We start from the raw sequence: 18,742 nt of genomic DNA, 5'->3' as shown, positions 1-18,742 counted from the left end.
CAATGGGATGCTGTAGTTCTTATCAGCCATGCAGTGACATTCAATAGCTGTTATCAGCAGATGTCCCCTCCTGAGGGAGGAGTGATTGTGGTCACTCAGAGAGAGAGATAAGGCAAACTGCCCACTTGACAAGAGACAACTGCCATACAGATGGTAATGGAAAACATCTTGCCTGGCAATTTGGAACAGGGTGCCTACAAGGGCCCACAGCTCCCTGTAGCTGTTGGCTGTGGTGTGGGTGGCTCAGCAGCAGCACAGGATGGAGAACCAAGGCAGAGGAACAGGGAGTCAACACTTGTTTGAGTTCCAAAGAAGTTTGTATCCCCAGGGGAGTCAGGGACAAGTGACAATAATGGAGAGCAACAGAACTGCTTTTAAGGAAGGGAGGGAATAAGGAGAGGACACAAATTTTCTCCTATAGGAAGGCATGAGGGCAGGGGTGCTGGGTAAGGGCTATCCAATAGAAGCCAACAAGGGGAAGGAGCAAACCTTTAGAATCCAATCTTGCTTCGAGGAAGGGATGAAGGACAGGGAACATTCCAGAACAAAAAGGGTGTGCTATCTTTGACAGAGGCGGGAACAAGGGAGGTACAAGGAGACTGACAGGGGGATTTGCATGCACTTGGCAGGAAAATCTTGGTGCACACAACTCAGGCCTGAACTGTCAGGGAAGCCAAATGGGGTACATAGAACGAACCATTACAAACTTGTAACATGGAGTACTGCAGAAGAACAAACAGTAAAATAACAGACTGCCACACAGCACCATGGTTTAGGCGAGGTCTAAGAGAATATCTGCAACAAAAGCTTCTGCACTCAGAGGCACAAACAATCCCCCTGCTCCCATTCCCTGCCTTAGGATCAAGCCCGCTGCTGGCTGTGCTGCCAAAGCTCTGCAGGAAATTCCCTCACTGTCTTAGCGAGGCTTCTCCTGACACTCTCCCGGGGCTAAAGGATCCCAGGTTTCATTTATTCCCTGTTCTCAGACACAGGACCTTCGCTTTCCCTTTCACTTCTCCCCTGAGAGAGGTTTGCAGCAGCTGAAATTCAAACCCTGCAGCAAATCACCGTGTTTTGCACTAATTTAACACGAAGCTCCGGATACTTAAACATTTCTCCAGTCTTTGAGCACAAAAGTGGCCTTTTTTTCCCTTTGCCACCATCCCCTCTGTTATTCAAACTCCTTTCCAAAAAATTTGAGGAATGAGCCATGTTGCTTGTTGCTTTCTGGCACATTTCATATATTAAGAGCAGTTTTTCCACCGTGTTGCAGAAAAAGACCCATCACTGAGCACAGTCCTTAGCAGGCTCTTGAGAACCCAAGATGGATTTAAGGCTGGGGAGAAAACCTGAAAGGAGATTTGTGTCCCAAAAAAACATGATTTAAGCTTGGGATGTTTGCAAATCTCAGTTTTGGGGACTTGATGCTGCCCTGTGGGGTGAAACCCCAGCACAGGAGGCTCCCCAAGCGTTAGGTGACCCCATAAGGATGCAGCCTTTGCAAAAAACTCTTTTATATTTTTTTTTCTGTTAAAAATTGAAGCCTCACATCTATCACAACACTTCTGAGGCATTCATTTTCTTTAAGGTAACTCTTAACCTGTCAGAAAAATAGATGAAAAAAGAGCAGACCTTTCTCCAAACAGGGTGTAGCTCAGTGAAAAGGCAGAGCTACAAAAAATGGAGATGCCAATAAAAAATAGGAAAGGAATGTTTTCGTCTTTTTAAAAGTGGAGTTTTTTACCTGTTATTTTCAAAAGGTGCTTAAAATCAACCAAAGGCTCTTCCTTCCAGCTGCAAAGGTGTCGTCCTAAATTAAAGCTCCCATGAAAATTCAAGCTGCCTTGTCCTCATCGGGTTTTTAAATTGAATTAGTCAACTGAATTAGGAATGCTCTTTGCTTTTCTGTGTTTGGTAGTGGCTGATAAGCCTGCAGCCACAGAGAAGTCTGGGTTTGATCCCAGCTGCTGCCTGGACCTGTATGTGGAATTGGTTAACCATGTGCAGGAGAGCCCTTCTGAGCCAGGCCCATATTTCCTCCATAAATGATACTTGTGACAAATACCTGGTGTCATTGATATTCCATTAGTTTCCTTCAGTGAAAGATCAGACAGCTTTAAAAAGCCAATAAATTCCCACAGATTGTCTCTGAAAGGGAGAGAAAAAAAGATTCCTTGGCAGGCCACACACCATTAAGCCCAAGCAGTGAGCGGTGTTTTATGGCTAGCACAGCTGAGGTCACTGCTTCTGGATGGGTGCAATTAAGATTCACTGAAGCTTCCAAAACCCCACAATTCTTCAGGTGCTGGGGCAAAGACACCTTGTTCAGACAGCAGCAGCCCCAGCTTGGAGGAGGGATGCTCTGCACTGCTGCAGCTCCAGGCTGTGCTGGCCCTGGGTGCTTACAGCTACAAACAGCACAGATCCCACTTAAAAAAAAAAATTTAAAAAAGCTTTATGAAGATCTAGGGAAATGTCACTGAAGCCAGATATTCTGCTTGCCTTGCAGACCAGAGGACATTTTTAACAGGGGTGTTGGAGTGCTGTTAAAACTCTGCAGCTGACACTGTGCCCACCTTGTGGTCACCACGTCTCTGTCGCTCCAGAAAATGTCTCAAAGCCACGTAGCTTTCTTTTTTTTGTGTGCAGACAATCCATATGTGCAGTATGAGATGGCAGCAGCTTCCCCATTGCCCAGCGTGCTCAGGAAATCTGGATATTGTCAGGTTTTGGGTGCCATTTCCTGACATTTGGGTGTCCTTCCATCCATCTGTCTGTTGAAATTATTTCCCCAGATCTTGCTCTAGCTGCAGCAAGTCCTTTGTTCCCACTATTCTGCCTATGCCTGAAAAATTATATTTTATATATTTTAGCCATTTGCCTCCAGACTTTGAATTTCAAGAGCCATTGATTAGGCTTTTTGAGTTTAATTTTTTTAAAATATCTTTTTCTACAGGTAAACCAAATCTTTTTAGCTAACTACCAGAATAAATGAATATGCAGAAATTTTTCTTCTCCTCCAAATGCTTGCTTTGATGAATGACTCATTCCCTTTGTTACAGGAGAATTGTTGGAGCTCTGGTGTTTTCAGGCTCTGAGCAAGGCAAGGCTGGGAGGAGGAGTTATTGTCTTTTATTAGACTAGATGATATAGTTGGAAAAAAAATCAGGCAGGATTTCAGGCATGTGATCTTTCCTTCAGGTTTGGAGCTGCTTTTGCTGCCTTCAGGCTGACTGCAAGTAAAAAACAATAACTGCAATATTTCCCTGGGTTGAGCCAAAGTCAGTGCAGCTGTCCTCAGCTTTTCCTCCTGACCTGGGAAAGGAGTCCTGGAGTTCTGTGCCAGCATCACCTCATGCTAAAGCTCCTTATCATTAAATGAGAGCAGCCCCTTTGAACATATTTACCCACACAAAGTCTGTTTGGCTTCCAGTGGCTCCTTTGTAGCTAAGAAATAAAATCAATTGGAAATAGTGAATAGCATTGGAAGAAATAACATCAATTGGAGATACTGAATGGCATTTCTGCCTTCTTCCTCCCAGCATTTGTATGGAAACCCAATCTTCAGGTAATTCCAGTCCCATACAACATTTGCACAGGAAGAAAAGGAGGGAAGGGCAGATGCTGGAATTTAAAACTTCTCTCTGAAATAATATGGGGTGGGAAAAAAATCCCCAAGTTGACAAACCTCTATAGGGTAAACCTACTGGGGAGTCTTTCTCTCAGGGCAGATCCTGGGGCTGGAAAACTTTTCCATCTGGAGAAGGAGCAGCACAATGAGGAGACATCCTGAGGTCGGGGTAGGCTGTGGCTGGGTGAGTGGAACCAAAGCATTTTGCACATCCCTGGAGGAAAATTTCCAGCCCCCATCATGATATTTCATTAACAGGAGGCCGTGGGTGATGCTGCCTCCAGGCAAGGAGCTGCCCAATGGATTTTGGGGGAGATAACCAAGCAGCCCCCTGTGGTGGTGCTCACAGGGGTCTTAGAATGAGGGAAGAGACAAGGATCTGACTCCATGTTTCAGAAGGCTTGATCTATTATTTTATGAGATATATTACATTAAAACTATACTAAAAGAATAGAAGAAATTATTTCATCAGAAGGCTGGCTAAGAATAGAATAGCAAAGAATGATAACAAAGGTTTGTGGCTCGGCTCTCTGTCCAAGCCAGCTGACTGTGATTGGCCATTAATTACAAACAACCACATGAGATCAATCACAGATGCACCTGTTGCATTCTACAGCAGCAGATAATCAATGTTTACATTTTGTTCCTGAGGCCTCCAGCTTCTCAGGAGGAAAAAATCCTAAGGAAAGGATTTTTTATAAAAGTTGTCTGTGACAGACCCCCATAACCCTTAGGGTTTGCACCCTTAGGTGCTGGTGTTTCTCAGGTGTCTGCTCCGGGCCAAGCCAGGCACTGCCTGTTTGTTTCAGCCTGGCTGGGTGTGGGAATGCTTTCCTCCCCTTCTCCCACTGCATCTGACTCAGAAAGTGTTTGAAAATCCCAGGTTTCTGCTGTCTCTCCCACTCTGGGTAGCAGGAGGCTGAAGGAGAAGCAAACAAAGGCATCCTTATGCTCTGGAGAGCTGATGGGTCATGGAGCAGCAGCTCCTCCTCTTCTCCTGCTGCCCTCCCAGGAATCCAGCCTCCCCATTGTCTGCAGCAGTTTCAGGCACATTAAAGGTCTCCTTGGTGTGGCTGTCACATCCAGGCCAGGCCTGAGGGCTGTTTTTATCAATTATCCAAGCTGAGAACACATCTGAGCCCTTTGCTGTGCCTGTGGTCTGTGTGTTCACTGCTGGGCTTTGATGGGTGCAGAGGTGACAGAGGCAGGGAAAAAGGCTCAGCAGGCATCTCATTACCCTGCTCACCTGCACTTGTGTGCTCACTCCTGTGTTAGAATCATCTTGCAAGTTTGTTGGAGCCAGAGTTTCCCTTTTCTTAGTGTTTGTGTAGATTCCAGCACTGCAGGACCCTGCTCCATGTGCATCACTTAAACTGAGGCAGTGCCACTGTACAGCTGTGAGCCCAAGGGACAGAGCATGGCAGGTGGCTCATTTCCAAAATGCACTGCAAAAGCAGAGATCAGATCTGACCTCATCAAGGTCTGGAAGAGGAGGGGCAGGCACTGATCTCTTCTCTGACCAGTGGCAGGACCTGAGGGAATGGCCTGAAGATGGATGGAGCGAGCTTTAGGATGGATATTAGGAAAAGATCTTCCCCCAGAGGATGGTGGGGCACTGAACAGGTTCAGTGGGCCAGGCACTGATCTCTTCTCTGGCCAGTGACAGGGCCTGAAGCTGGATGGAATGAGCTTTAGTTTGGATATCAGGAAAAGATTCTTTACCCCCAGAGGATGGGAAGCACTGAAGAGGCTCTCCTGGGAAATGGTCACAGCACCAAGCCTGATGAGACTGGATTTAAATAAAGGGAGAGACATCTGGGGGTCTACACAAGGCAGAGCAAATCTGGAACTCTTTTTCTCTGCCTCCCATCTGCGAGCAGGGATCAACCCCTTGCTATTTTGCTTTTTTTTTTTTTTCTTTTCCAAATAGTGGCTCAGATGCATGAGGAATTGCATCCAGCTCCTGCTGCAGCACTGGGGTGTCATAAGAACACAGGGAAAAAAATCCCAGGCTCTGGGAGGAGTCCCTGTGCATGCTCAGGTTGGCACCTGGGAGAGACAAGGAGAAGCATTTCCAAGAGATCTGCTGGGGAGGCTTTGAAAATGTTTTCAAGCCCATGACCTTGTCAGCAGAGCTCCTGAACCCTGTGATGGCCAGCAAACCTTCATCCCTGCACGGTGTCCTCATCCTCTTTATATAAACCCAAGCCCCAGGCGAGGGCAGGCGGCCAAGCAAACACAAATTCCTTCCTTCCTTCCTGCCCTGCTTCCACCTGCACCGCGCTCAATGCACGGGCCCCACATGGGGCCTTGGAGAGAAAGGTCAGCACCATTTGGTGTCCTCTTACTTTGGCTACTGAGAGGGTGTCTCTGGCTGTGCAGCCTTCTAAAAATAAGCCAGGCTTGCAGAGAGGTTTTGCTCTCCACCACGCACAGGAATAAAAGGATAGGAGAGGTAGGAGAGGTGTCGGGGAAGGGAGGTGTCCAAAAGCTCCCTCCAAACCACACATATGCTCCCTCCTTTGTGTGAGCACCTCCTGTGTGCTGACAGAGGGGTAGGGAGGGGAGCAGAGCCCTCAGAAAGCCTCTCCTGCCCCTGGCATGGAATGCAGACCTGCTGGAGGGGACACAGAGGGACCCCTGCCCTGTGAGCAGCAGGGCTGGGGACACGGGCACCGTGCCTGTGGGCGGGCAGGGTGCCACCAGGGATGCCCTGGGGACACAGAGCAGTGCCAGCAGCTGAGAGGGGCTTGGAGTGGCTGCACTTTGGGGGATGTTGGGGTCTCTGCTGCTCAGAGTGACCCCAAGATGTGTCAGAAAGTCTCTTTTCCCAGCCTGGGACTTGAAGAAGGAGTCAGAGCTCTTCAGTTCTCAGTCTCAATGTTGTTTATTGTTTCTTATTATAAAATTCTTTCTCTTGTCTTGCTGAGGTCCACTCAGCAGGACAGTCAGAGGCACTCTGCCTGCCCCCAGGGCAGTGTAATCTTTTTATACTAAAAACTACCTGTACAATGTTTACAATTACTTTCCAATACCTATCACCTATGTTAAACAATGAACTTCTCCTCTAAACCAATCTAAAAGTGCCAACATCACAGCAGAAGATGGAGGCCAAGAAGAAGAAGGAGAAAGGCTGGGCATGTCCAGATCCCTCCATCTTGCCCCCTGAACTCCCATTCCAGAAACCCCAAAAATCTACTTTTCCACCCCGTGATAACTTCACTGTTATTCTATCTAAACTGTCATGGCTTGCAAATCTTCATCTGAGGTTGGTAATTTGCTCCATGGGTCATAATCAAACGCACAGGTGTTTTGGACTCTGTGCCAGGGTCTCTGAGCCCCCTGGCAGGGGTCTTGGCTGCTCAGGACAGCCAGAGGGATGTCCTGGGTTCCCACAGGGGGAGACCTCCTGGCAGAGAACCATGGGCTGCTCAGAGCAGTAACAGCTCCTGCTCGGGGGAGCTGCTGGGTTGGGATGGATTTGGGAAAGATGTGTCCTTTGGGGTAATCCTTTGGGATTCTAATCCTTTGGGAACAGCTTTGCCTGCCAGAGGCAGCCCCTAGCACAGGTCACCAAGGGAGATTTTAGGGCTTTAACCCCTTCAGGACCTTGAGGGGTCCTGCAGCTCAGAGCAGGTTACAGAGGTGGCTGTAGCACTGATATTTCAGCTCCTGTGAGGATCTCCCACCATCAGAGCTGGCCAGTATAAACCAGCTCACTTCAGTGTTCTTCTTCATCACCTTTTTTTTTCCTTTGGCTTACCATGCAGATATGTCCTGTGACAGCATTTCTCCCGTGATTCTGAGCACTCAATCCAGCTTGATGTTCTATGAAAGGCATTTCTCACTTGACTTTTCCCAGGCAATCCTGCCTCAAACAATTAATTGCTCATCTAAGCAAGCCCACAAAGTGTGACAAAGTCAGCAAGAGACAGTGGAAAAATGTGCCAGAAAACCACGGATTTACCCCAGCTTTCAAAATCAAGAGAGTGTTTCCATCATGTTTATGGAGAGCTTGGAAGTTTTTATCCTGGGTAGAAGGAGGGGGATTTCCACCCAAAGGAGTGTGAAGAAGGTCAGAGGAATGGAGAGCCAGCCCCAGGAGAAGGGACTAAATCCTCCTGGTGTTGTAGATAGATTTTAGTCATTATATGAGCAGTATTATATTTTATGGCTGCCTAAAACAGCTGATAGTGGGATTTGAGAAATCACTGGCCATATATTCTACACTGTAATCAGGAATTAATCTGGCCAACTGCCCACAGCCCTGTGATTGCATCTCTCCAAAGAGCCTTACAGCATTCCTTGAGGTCTAGGTGGATGGCAAACACTGGGAGCAGTCATCAGTCTCTGACAAAGCAGAGCAAGAGATGGTGACAATAAATAAAGTGGAGGTCAATCCAATTTCCTGTGATGGGCCATTTGTGAGAGGGAAGGGGTTTGTCTGTGTGAGAACCCCCTGACATTGTCCAGGCAGCCACCCTGCTAACCATCCCCTCCTTCAACAGGTAGGGGTGTGTCACCCTGACTTTTTAAGATTTTCTAAGCCTTCTGATGTTTCTATTCTTGTAACGAATTTTCTCACACACTTTCTGTAAATAACTTAGTTTTTTACATTCTTTTATGGAAGAAATTTGATAGACTGTTGGTTTGCCCAATGTCATTGGAGAGGTGGCACTGTCACCCTCCAATCCACTGTCACTTTTGGAAAACTATAAAATGTTGGAGTCAGAAAATAAACTTCCCTTTTTTCTTCACCTTGAGAGCAGCAGTGTGTGTGTTCATGTTGTTTCATGTCCTGCCTGTAGTGACAGGGGTGTAAATGTGCCTATCCAAACCCAGCTGGGATTTTACATCCACAAAGCAAGTCCAGCTCAGGAGCTGTGGATGTCAGGAACACATGGTGACAGCCCTCTGGATGTGTGCAAGCCAAAACCTGGGGAAAAGTGGTTTATGGGAGAGGGAACCAGGAGTTCCTCACTGGGTTCCTCCTGGGTAACTGCTGTGCTGTAGATCAAAGGTGCCTGACAGCACAGCAGCACTGCTGCTTGCACTGGAGGGCAATTCATCCAGCCTGACTGAGCTGAAGAATATTCAAAAATAAAAGTCTTGGTGGTAACCTGGGAAGGCTGCTGTTTCCCCAGGAAAACAAAAGGCTTTGCTAAAACCTTCCTGTTGCCTTGTTTTTGACAGGAATCACCATTCTGGGCTGTGATTGCAGCTCTCACCCCAGCTCTGAGCTTGGGCCACTCATTCTGCCTTTTTCTGTCTCCTCTCTGTAAGATGGGGACATTCATTAATGGCTTTAGGCAGAAAGGGGGCAGATTTAAATTGGATGTGAGAAGGAAATTGTTCCTTCTGAGGGTGGTGAGGCACTGGAACACATTGCTGAGGATGTTGTTGGAAGTGTCCAAGGCTGGACAGGGCTTGGAGCAGCCTGGGATAGTGGAAAGTGTCCCTGCCCATGGCAGGGGTGGAACTGGATGAGCTTTAAGGTCCCTTCCAACCCAAACCATTCCATGATTCTGTGAATCATACTTACAGAACACTGCAGGGTTCTCCAACAAGCATTTGACAGCCACAGAATGATCTTATTAGACATGTTGGGCTGGCTTGGATGATGTCCTGGCCAACATTCACCTCCCAAGCAACACTGAGGTGAGCCAGCTTTGGGCTATAAACAACGGCTGTGGTGGGCAGGAAACAATGCAGGTAACACTTCCAATTCACAGCTCAGCCATCACTGAGAAAACACCTTTGGTCACAAGCAAACAAAGCTCCCCAGGGCTGATTTGATTCCTCCTTGCTCCTCAGCCCCTGTGTGCTGCTGGAAACCCGTTTGTGCTGTGCCCTGCAGAGAGGGGGGAAGTCAGCCAAGGGAAGCAGTACAAAATCTGCCTCTGGAGGTTCATTTCCAGGGAGCTGCAGGGACTTTCACACACGTATAGAAAGTTATTAATAATAAACAGAGTCGTCTGGAACATTCCTGCATCCTGGGCAGGGGTTAGTGCTTCCAAGTCAGGGAAATCCAGTGGATGAGCAAAGAGGGACTGTGAGGATAAAGGGGAATGTTGGACCCACAGGCTCGGATCCCTGGAGGAGGGGATGGGGAATTGCCTGCCCCCGATCCAGCAGAGCTAGCCCAGAGATCAGAGCCAGCACAGGCTGTTATTGCTGGCAAGAGCAATGAAATTAAAGAGATGTTTCACTATCCATCATCAGGTGTGTCAGTTTTCAACACTTAACGGCTGCAGTTAAAGCCTTTCTCGGCTGCATTTCCAGTCATTGGCTTTTAATTTCGGGCACAAAGGAGGGAATTACTTTGCAAGTACTGCAGGTGAGATTTCCTCCCTCCTGCCACACATTTCCACGGCAATGCATCAGTAATGAGACTTCATGGCCAGCGTCTTCCTCGGCAAAGCAGAATAATTAATTCTGTTCTTTACCTTGTTGCTTGTCCAAAATCGATCTGGGATAATGGGATAGAGACCGTGCCAGTCCTTTCCTCTGGTGTGTGACAGCCAAATGACACACACCAGATCACATCAGCTGGCAGAGCTGGGGTGTCTGAGGGGCAGGGCACCGTGCTGAGACCTCACCTGGAGGCTGTGCCTTGTGCTCAGCCTCTCCAGGTGTGGTCCCAGGCTTTCCTTGGGCATCCCAGGCTGAGGTGAACACCTCCAGTGAAGAACACATCCCAGGCCGAGGAACACCTCCAGCTGAGGAACACATCCCAGACTGAGGAACACATCCCAGGCTGAGGAGAACACCTCCAGCTGAGGAACACATCCCAGGCTGAGGAGAACACACCCATGGGGCACAAGTCAGCTCAGCTCAGCCCAAGCAGCACTGAAGAAACCCTGCTGCAGCCTTTGCCATAGGTTCCACCCCCAAGTGAAGAAATGAAGAGAAGCACACCGAGGGTGAGAGCAGCAGCCCATGGAGCATGGGAGGAGTGAAGAAAAGAGCCCCTTTGCTTTCACAGCCACATGAATGTGTGTCAGGGAGAGATACAGGCTCCCTTTTGGCATTTGCCAGACAACAGCAGTTTCTCAAGGCAGCATCATATGGATTTTCCTTTTATAACCATCTCTCTGGTGGAAATCCCCATTGGTCCCTGCTATTGCAGCAAAGGAGAGTGTCTCTAATTCAGCTCATTTTCCCCCAGGAAGATCCAGCTGATTATGCAACAGCAATGTGTACCAGCACGTTAATGGTGCTTGGCACCTTCCCGGGCTGCACGGGAGGCAGGGGATATTGCTGTCATTATGGAATTAGTCATGCTGGAAACACCGCGGGGTTTGTTTAATCCAAGGAGAAAAGGAAAAGGATTGCTGGGGTGGGGTGAGCAGAGGCAGCTTTCTGAGCCACACAGAGAAGGAGACAGGGCAGGACCCAGCACCTTTGCCAACAAAAAGGGGGTGTCCCAGCAGCTCCCCCTGTTCTGGGAGCCTGGGGGTGTCTGTGGGGTTCAGCCAGCTCCAGGCTGCAGTTTGGGGGTTTCTCATCATGCAAGAGCTGGCTAGCTGGGTTTGAGCAGGGATAAAACAGTCAGGTCACTGCAGACCCCCATGGGAGGAGTAGTCTGGAGAGAAATGTCAGAATTCAGGACATCCCTCTGGCTGTCCTGAGCAGCCAAGACCCCTGCCAGGGGGCTCAGAGACCCTGGCACAGAGCCCAAAATGCCCCTGTGGTTTTGATTATAACCCACAGAGCAAATTACCAGCCTTGTATGAAGATCTGCAAGCCACAACAGTTTAAGTAGAATGATGGTGAATTTATCACGGAGTGAAAAAGTAGATTTTAAGGTTTTTGGCATGAAGGTTCAGGGGACAAGATGGAGGGATCTGGGCATGTCCAGCCTTTCTCCTTCTTCTTCTTGGCCTCCATCTTCTGCTGTGGTGTTGGCACTTTTAGATTGGTTTAGAGGAGAAGTTCATTGTTTAACATAGTTGATAGGTATTGGAAAGTGATTTTAAATATTGTACATGTAGTTTTTAGTATAAAAAGATAACACTGCCCTGAGGGCATCAGAATGCCTCTGACTGAACTGCTGGATGGACCTTGGCTGGACAGAAGAAAGAATTTTATAGATAAGGAACAATAAACAACCTTGAGACTGAGAAATGAAGAGCTCTGACTCCTTCTTCGACTGCTGGGCTGGGAAAAGAGACTTTCTGACACATCTCGGGGTCACTCTGACCAGCTAAAGAGATCGTGAGAGGGAAAGACCCTGCCTGGCCTTTGCTGACTGAAGGGACACACACAGGTTTCTGGAGACCCTCTGTGTGACCGTGTTCACAGGGGCCTGAGGATGAGGGAAGAGACGAGGATCTGACTCCATGTTTCAGAAGGCTGATTTATTATTTTATTATATATATTATATTAAAACTGTAGTAAAAGAATAGAAGAAAGGATTTCATCAGAAGGCTAGCTAAAAATAGAAAAAGAAAGGATGAATAACAAAGGTTTGTGGCTTGGGCTCTCTGTCCGAGCCAGCTGGGCTGTTATTGGCCATTAATTGGAAACAACCACATGAGACCAATCCCAGATCCACCTGTTGCATTCCACAGCAGCAGATAACCATTGTTTACATTTTGTTCTTGAGGCCTATCAATTTCTCAGGAGGAAAAATCTTAAAGAAAGGGTTTTTCATAAAAGATGTCTGTGACACCCCTGCTCACACCCTGGGGATGCTCTTGTGCTGATGAGGAGAGCAGGGTCCAGGCCAGCCCTCTCTGCTCTGCTGCTTTCCAGCTTTCACCCCAACACTGCTCCACAGTCTGGCACTCTGCAGGTCCCCTCTGCCTCCCCAGGCCTTTCTGGGCTCAGACACCATTGTCACACACTTCCCCTCCATCCTCTCCCCTGGAAATAAGGCACAGCCTGAGGTGACCAGCCCTGTGACCTGGGTTTAGCCCTGGGTCCTGACCACCCCTGGCTGCCCCACGAGGTGCATCCAGCTCCTCCTGCTCCTTCAGGAGACATCTCTGCAGGTGAGCTTGCAGCAGCTGGGGCCCACTGTCACCCTGCTGGCTCTCCATGCCAGCTGGGCCCAGCCCCTCTGGCTCACGGCTGTGTGCAGGCCCTCCCCGTGCCACTGGCTGGGTGCTCAGTGCCAGGGCACAGCTGGGATGGTGCCAGCTGGAGGTGTCTGCCTCCCATCTCCTCCTCTGAGCCAAGATTTAATGGTTCTCCAGCAAACTCAGTCCCCCACCTGTGCCTGCATGACTGCTGCTTGGATTTCATGTGCTGTCAAGGGCCTTCAGGTGCTGCCAGCTGAGCTGGCCCTCACAGGGCAGGAGAGGATTGGTCTGGACTAAATTAATGCACAGGCAGGTCCCTAAAATTTCTGTGAGCCTCTCAGCCCACAGGAAACACTGCCATGTGTAATGGGAACCAGGCCAGAAGACTTTCCCTAAGGAGTAGGGATGTCTGATCCTCCTTCAGCCACACCAAATCCCCTCCCATGAGTTCTCCTGCTGGGTGCAAGGTCCTGAAAGTGTCCAGCAAGGGACATTTTCTGACAATTCCTCCCGGTGCCACACAGAAATGCCTGCAGCAAGTCTGGCTGTGTGGTGGAATGTGTCCCCCTCTCTCATCTTTGAGGGATGGGGAGCAGAGCTCCCACCAGCTCTCCCCATCCCTCACTTGTGGTGAGGGGGGAACAGACATGGTGGGAATGTGCTCTCCCTGCTGGGCATTGCTAATTAACATAAGAAACAGCACCAGAGGCTGTGAGGCATCCAACCAGAGTGTAATTAGCTACATGGGATTTGCTAAGTGTCTCAGCAGCCCCAACAACAAGAGAGAACCTCAGGGCCAGCCTCTGCCACAGAGCTGCTATGCGACAGCAGAGCCCCCCAGGCTCTCAGAGCTGCCCTGCCCGCTCCAAGGCTGTGCTGGGATGTGTGCAATGGCCAAATCCCTGCTCCCTGCCCCAGGTTGCTAACAGCACAGACATCTCTCTCCTCCTGGCTGCAGCTTATTTAATATTTATGCACTCAAGTGCTCAGGAATATCCTGACAGTTCAAAAGTCCAGAGCTCTGCTGAGATGTTTTCCTTTCCCTCCTTTTCTCCTTTGCTGAGCTTTGCAAAGTTGCTGTCACTGGGTCAGTCAGTTCTCCTGCCTGGGAAGGGAGCAGCTCCCCAGCTGGTGTCAGGGTGTCACCTCCTTGTCACCTTGTTGAAGATTGCAATGCAAGATGTTTTCTATTACCATCTGTATGGCAGATTACCTTTGTCAAGTGGACAGTTTGCCTTATCTCTCTCTCTGTTTGAGTGACCACATTCACTCCTCCCTCAGGAGGGGACATTGCTGATAACAGCTATTGAATGTCACTGCATGGCTGATAAGAACTACAGCATCCATTGGGAGATGTGAGCCCAGAGGGAGGAGCCAAACATTCCTACCCAGATATAATCCAGAGGTTTTGAGACACCAGCACAGCTTCTCCACTGAATTCCCCAGAGGAACAGCAGCTGCCTCTCCTTCCGCTGGATGTTCAGAGGAAGAATACATCCTTCTCTACAGGATCCCTGCTCCAGCAGAACCACTCCTGACACTGCAGGAGCGCTGAGCCACAATTCCAATGGGACTGCCACCAACACACTGACCCACAGGGTGTCAGGTTGGGTTCTGACTCTGTCAGTGTTGTTCTAGTGTACTGCATTGTTTATTTTATCCTTTTATTTTTTCTTTTCCCTATTAAAGAACTGTTATTTTTTGCCTGGGAGTCCCTTAATTTAAAATTTATAACAATTCGGAGGGGTGGGGAATAGATTCTCCATTTCAGGGGAAGCTCCTCCTTCCTTAGCAGACTCCTGTCGTTCCAAACCAAGACAAGGTTCCATCTGCTCCTCCCAGACACAGGCAGGGATGTCCTGGTGGGGTTTCATCATCTCAACTCCCTTTGCCAGGCCATGAAGACTCAGTGAATGCCAAGGAGAGGCTGTCCAAAAGCTGCCAGGTGAGTCACACCTCCAGAAGCACCTGGCCTTGCCCACTGAGCACCCAGTGGCATCCCCAGGTTGCCACAACCCTCAGGACTTGGGGACTTAGGGACTGTGAGCCCAAGTAAGAAAATATTTTATGCTGCCTCTGGTCGCCATGGTCACCTTGTGATGAACTGGATTAAACATGCCTGGTTTAATCTATCCTTTATGGGGATATAAAACCCACCCACTCAAAGCCTGAAGGCTTTGGAAGGCACAGACAAAGGGATCTGTCCTCAAGAGGCTAAGCCAGAGGCAGTAGGACACCTCCTCTTTTGGATTAGCCAAAAGGGGACAAAAATAGCCTCAATCCCCCCGGAAGCCTCAACCTGGGCTGTGATTCATGCCCTGGCTGGCTGCCCATGAGGTTTGCACAGGAATTTGTGAGTGGAGCTGTTGGGTTTCTGGCCCCAGCTCCCCTGAGTGCCTGCAGGAAGGATGAACCCTTCCCAAAACATGCCAAGGCTTGGAAAGGAGCATCACGTCACACCTGGCAGGGGGAACCTGCTCCAAACAGAATGCAGCTTCTGTTCAAGGCTCCCTTGTCTATTTTTACACTTGTGGAGTGGTGTAAAATGTGCTGTTTTATTTTGCTTTTAAAGAAACCCCACACGCAATGGAACACAGAGCAAAAAGGATTGGAGCCACGCTGGAGAAGGGGGGATGGGGAAAGAGAAAACAAGGCAGTGACCAAAAATCTGTCACTGCTGGTGATGTTAGATGGGATGTTTGGTCCTGTTGCTGCTCTGGGTGTGCTCTCCTGCTTCCAGCCTGGCAGCCCTTGCCTGTCCTCCAGGAAAAAGGAGTGAAAATGACTCCTAGGAGTAATGCTGACCCGTTGAGCAACACCAGGGGTGTGACAGTGTTCTCGGGTTGAGGGAAGAGATGAGGATCTGACTCCATGGTTCATAAGGCTTGATTTATTATTTTATTATATATATTACACTAAAACTGTACTAAAAGAATAGAAGGTTTGATCAGAAGGCTAGCTAAGAATAGAATAGAAAAGAATGATAACAAAGGTTTGTGGCTCAGGCTCTCTGTCCAAGCCAGCTGGGCTGTGATTGGCCATTAATTAAAAACATCCAACATGGGCCAATCACAGATGCACCTGTTGCATTCCACAGCAGCAGATAATCAATGTTTACATTTTGTTCCTGAGGCTTCTCAGCTTCTCAGGAGAAAAAAACCTAAGGAAAGGATTTTTCATAAAAGATGTCTGTGACACCAGGGGCCTCATGGCAAGGATCTCAGGAGAGTGGGATGAACCCTGTCACAGCTTTGGCACTGAAATAATTCTCTTTCCCAGGGCTTCTCACGTGGAAGCCACTTCCCAAGGCTTTTTGCACCAATTTTAGGCATCTTCTTCCCTACCCTAATGGAAGAGAAACAGATCTGTGTGGCCAGAGATCAAGAAAGCCCTGAATAAGGGGGGGGAAAAATTATATTAACTTGCTTAATATTTGATAAAATGCAGTTCTGTCTGAGCCCAGGGTGATTTGGTTTAACCACAGTGTGCAGGGGAGAATTTTTACATCACTTTGCAGACATGGGCTGAGTCTCTTGGGTCACGCTGTTATCTCATCAGCAATCACTCTTGTCCATCCTGGAATAAATGAGAAAAACTTTGGGATGAGGGAAGGGGCTCCAGGTGCAAGGGAAACCCCAGGGATGGTTCTGAATGGCAACTGATTGCCTGCACTGAGATTTGCCCAGAGGGTGAGACATGAGTGCTCATCTCCTTCGCACACAGGGTGGGAGATTTAACCTCACATCCCCCAAAGATTAATAAAAACATTTCCTTGGGCAGGAAAGCTTCATCTTTTCCCCATTCCCTGTGCTTGCTGTAAACAAAAGCTGCTCCCTGCTACTTCTCTTACCTCCCTGATCTCTGGGGTTTCAGTGAATTCCCCCCCAGTGTCACTCCCAACACTGCAGCCCTGGCTGGGACAGCAGGAAGGTCACTCAGGTAGAAATGTTGGCCACAGACTCACCTCTGCATGAGAGAACAAAGTGTGCCAAAGCCATTGTCCCCCTGCAGAATTGCCTGGGCTTTCAGAGTCGATGGATGTTTTGGGAACTCTGATCCAAGGCAAAAATAATCTGGAAAAAACAACCTGGGAGCCAAGCCCAGTGGGTTCCTCAGTGCCTCATTAGCCTCCAGAATGCTGCGTCCAATCTGCCCAGAAAAGCACAGAAAACTTCTCCTCTGGATTAAGCACCAGCCATAAAACTCCTGGCAGGGCCCTGGCCCCCAAGGCTGGCTTTGTCCCCACCACCCATGTCCTGAGTCACTGGTGCTGAGCTCCACTCACAAACCCTCTGAATCAGCTTTATCTTTTAGTGTAAAAACCCAAACAAGGACTGGAATAAACTGATTTAGGTCCAGGTTGGGTTGCTGCAATGGAATGTGCAGGCAAGGGCTGGGTGAGACCCTCACAGGTTGCTCACGGTCACTGCTCATCCTCTAAACCTTCTTAAAGGGGGAATTTTTGAGGAGGATTTGGGGGAAAAGTCCTCTTATTTATTTGTTCTTTCCTCCCATCTCTGGAGAGAGAGAGGATTTTTGGAAGCCAGTCCAACTCCCTTATTGCCTTGCCTGATACATTTCCCCCATCCTCACTCTGAAAAGGAGCTCAGGCAAGTGTCTGATGCTGAACCCTGGGATATGGAAGGAGGCTCATTGGGACAAGAAAGTAGAGCTTGGAGGGTTCAGCGCTGTTGTCATATATTGCAAAAGTTCTGTATTGCCAGAGTTTTTTACCTCCTTGATGTTTCTTGTAGGCATCTCCTCCAAGCACTGACTCTTCCTCATCCATACAGCAGCCAACTGACTCCAGTTCCCACCAATCCACTCTTTTATAACACTCCTTTTATTGGCTACAGCTGCAGCCTGTTAACATCAGGCCTGCTCCTAATCCTTAATAATTGGCTCAACAGCAACTCTTTAGGGGGTAAAATTACTTTCTGTACTACCTTTATTTACTTATGTTCTATCCCCCCACACAGTGCACCTCCTGCAGCTCTTCCCACTGGGACACACCAGCACCAGAGGCCGGGATGGAAGAAGGTGACCTGAGGAGCGCAGGTAGCACTGGTGGGGATCTGCTGCCCCAGGGTGCTCTGCAGATGACCCTGGGCTCATTCCAAGGGGCTCCATCAGCACAGCTGGATGCCCTTTCCAGATTTCCAGAAATCTGGAAAGGGCTCAGGGAATTGTTTTTAAGGAGGCTTTGCTGTGCTGGAGGTTTGCTTGGTGTGAACAAAGCCCTACACCCTCCCTGCAGTGCCCTACCCCTTCCTGCCCTCCCCAACAGGTTTGAGGATAAAAATCTGGAGATTGGGGGTTGATCACTGCCCTGCCGCACCTGAGGATGGAGGATCCTGTCACAGACATCTTCTATGGAAAATCCTTCCCTTAGGATTTTTCCTCCTGAGAAGCTGAAAGGCCTCAGGAACAAAATGTAAACATTGATTATCTGCTGCTGTGGAATGCAACAGGTGCATTTGTGATTGGTCTCATGTGGTTGTTTCTAATTAATGGCCAATCGCAGTCAGCTGGCTCGGACAGAGAGCCCGAGCCACAAACCTTTGTTATCATTCTTTGCTATTCTATTCTTAGCCTGCCTTCTGATGAAATCCTTTCTTCTATTCTTTTAGTATACTTTTAATATAATATATATCATAAAATAATAAATCAAGCCTTCTGAAACATGGAGTCAGATCCTCATCTCTTCCCTCACCCTCAGACTCCTGTGACCACCCTCACAGGATCCCTAAGGAATTCAGGGCCCTGGCACACAGAAAGGCAGCACAGCCTCCAGCCTCTCTCCTGGACAAGATTTTTTCTCCACACCCTCCAGGCACCCCCTGAGCAGCAAGGCTGGGATATTTGGGAGGCTCCTTCCCAAGGGCCCAGGATATGATTCAGCCCATCCCAAAGCAGGGCAGCTGATTCACATCCTCCCATCACCTGGATCTCCTCCTCAGCTCCTGGATGGAAACTGAACTGAGCACCTCTGGTGCTGGATCAGGCTCTTCATACCCTGGAAAACTGAGCAGCCCCCTGGCCTTGCAGGAATTGAAACTGCTGGGACAGAGGATGATCTTGCAAG

At 48.7% G+C, this 18,742-nt stretch overlaps 1 long non-coding RNA gene across 1 annotated transcript; it reads right to left on the bottom strand.

Moving 5' to 3' along the window:
- Nucleotides 1-15,933: 15,933 nt before the first annotated feature.
- On the bottom strand, nt 15,934-17,437 carry LOC135443002 (uncharacterized). The gene is made up of 3 exons (XR_010438749.1): nt 17,392-17,437; nt 16,622-16,744; nt 15,934-16,233 (listed from the first exon to the last, which is right to left on the bottom strand). It is a non-coding gene; the product is annotated as an uncharacterized LOC135443002 (long non-coding RNA).
- Nucleotides 17,438-18,742: the final 1,305 nt, after the last annotated feature.

Source organism: Zonotrichia leucophrys, chromosome 2 (genome assembly GCF_028769735.1).
Source record: "Zonotrichia leucophrys gambelii isolate GWCS_2022_RI chromosome 2, RI_Zleu_2.0, whole genome shotgun sequence".
NCBI classification, from domain to species: Eukaryota; Metazoa; Chordata; class Aves; order Passeriformes; family Passerellidae; genus Zonotrichia; species Zonotrichia leucophrys.
Note: the sequence above shows the minus strand (reverse complement) of the source record. Positions and strands in the feature narration are given on the sequence as shown.